We start from the raw sequence: 2,526 nt of genomic DNA on the forward strand, positions 1-2,526 counted from the left end.
CCCTGTGGCTGTTCCCCTCAATAACAAGTATACAGTTTTGGATACTGTTGCAGGGGGTGACTTACCAGGGGTGAGCCATGGGGTACAGGTCTCTGGCACAGAGTCTGTCCCTGTTGCTCAGAAGGGAAGGGGGGAGAGGAGGAGAGCATTAGTCATTGGGGACTCCGTAGTTAGGGGGACAGATAGGAGATTCTGTGGGAACGAGAGAGACTTGCGGTTGGTATGTTGCTTCCCAGGTGCCAGGGTCCGTGATGTCTCGGATCGTGTTTTCGGGATCCTTAAGGGGGAGAGGGAGCAGCCCCAAGTCGTGGTCCACATAGGTACCAATGACATAGGTAGGAAAAGGGATGGGGACGTAAGGCAGAAATTCAAGGAGGGTGGAAGCTTAGAGCTAGAACAAACAGAGTTGTTATCTCTGGTTTGTTACCTGTGCCACATGCTAGCGAGGCGAGGAGTAGGGAGAGAGAGCAGTTGAACACGTGGCTACAGGGATGGTGCAGGAGGGAGGGATTCAGATACCTGAATAATTGGGGCTTATTCTGGGGTAGGTGGGACCTCTACAAACAGGATGGTCTATACCTGAACCAGAGGGGTACCAATATCTTGGGGGGGAAATTTGCTAATGCTCTTCGGGAGGGTTTAAACTAATTCAGCAGGGGGATGGGAACCTGAATTGTAGCTCCAGTGTACAGGAGGTTGAGAGTAGTGAGGTCATGAATAAGGTTTCAAGGTCACAGGAGTGTACCGGCAGGCAGGAAGGTGGTTTGAAGTGTGTCTACTTCAATGCCAGGAGCATCCGGAATAAGGTGGGTGAACTTGCAGCATGGGTTGGTACCTGGGACTTCGACGTTGTGGCCATTTCGGAGACATGGATAGAGCAGGGACAGGAATGGTTGTTGCAGGTTCCGAGGTTTAGCTGTTTCAGTAAGATCAGGGAAGGTGGTAAAAGAGGGGGAGGTGTGGCATTGTTAGTCAAGGACAGTATTATGGTGGCAGAAAGGACATTTGATGAGGACTTGTCTACTGAGGTAGTATGGGCTGAGGTTAGAAACCGGAAAGGAGAGGTCACCCTGTTGGGAGTTTTCTACAAGCCTCCGAAAAGTTCCAGAGTTGTAGAGGAAAGGATTGCAAAGATGATTCTGGATAGGAGCAAAAGTAACAGGGTAGTTGTTATGGGGGACTTTAACTTTCCAAATATTGACTGGAAATACTATAGTTCGAGTACATTAGATGGGTCAGTTTTTGTCCAATGTGTGCAGGAGGGTTTCCTGACACAGTATGCAGATAGGCCAACAAGAGGCGAGGCCACATTGGATTTGGTACTGGGTAATGAACCAGGCCAGGTGTTAGATTTGGAGGTAGGAGAGCACTTTGGTGATAGTGACCACAATTCGGTTACGTTTACTTTAGCGATGGAAAGGGATCGGTATATACCGCAGGGCAAGAGTTATAGCTGGGGGAAAGGCAATTATGAGGCGATGAGGCAAGATTTAGGATGCATAGGATGGAGAAGGAAACTGCAGGGGCTAGGCACAATTGAAATGTGGAGCTTGTTCAAGGAACAGCTACTGCGTGTCCTTGATAAGTATGTACCTGTCGGGCAGGGAGGAAGTGGTCGAGCGAGGGAACCATGGTTTACTAAAGAAGTTGAATCTCTTGTCAAGAGGAAGAAGGAGGCTTATGTAAAGATGCGGCATGAAGGCTCAGTTAGGGTGCTTGAGAGTTACAAGTTAGCCAGGAAGGACCTAAAGAGAGAGCTAAGAAGAGCCAGGAGGGGACATGAGCAGTCTTTAGCAGGTAGGATCAAGGAAAACCCTAAAGCTTTCTATAGGTATGTCAGGAATAAAAGAATGACGAGAGTAAGATTGGGGCCGATCAAGGACAGTAGTGGGAATTTGTGCGTGGAGTCCGAAGAGATAGGAGAGGCGCTAAATGAATATTTTTCGTCAGTATTCACACAGGAAAAAGACAATGTTGTCAAGGAGAATACTGAGGTACAGGCAATTAGATTAGACGGGATTGAGGTTCATAAGGTGGAGGTGTTAGCAATTCTGGAAAGTGTGAAAATAGATAAGTCCCACGGGCCGGATGGGATTTATCCTAGGATTCTCTGGGAAGCTAAGAAGAAGATTGCAGAGCCTTTGGCTTTGATCTTTATGTCGTCATTGTCTTCAGGAATAGTGCCAGAAGACTGGAGACTAGCAAATGTTGTCCCCTTGTTCAAGAAGGGGAGTAGAGACAACCCTGGTAATTATAGACCAGTGAGCCTTACTTCGGTTGTGGGTAAAGTGTTGGAAAGGATTATAAGAGATAGGATTTATAATCATCTAGAAAGGAATAATTTGATTAGGGATAGTCAACACGGTTTTGTGAAGGGTAGGTCGTGCCTCACAAACCTTATTGAGTTCTTTGAGAAGGTGACCAAACAGGTGGATGAGGGTAAAGCGGTTGATGTGGTGTATATGGATTTCAGTAAAGCGTTTGATAACGTTCCTCATGGTAGGCTATTGCAGAAAATACGGAGGC

Source organism: Rhincodon typus, chromosome 13 (genome assembly GCF_021869965.1).
Source record: "Rhincodon typus isolate 14 chromosome 13, sRhiTyp1.1, whole genome shotgun sequence".
In the NCBI taxonomy this organism is placed as follows: Eukaryota; Metazoa; Chordata; class Chondrichthyes; order Orectolobiformes; family Rhincodontidae; genus Rhincodon; species Rhincodon typus.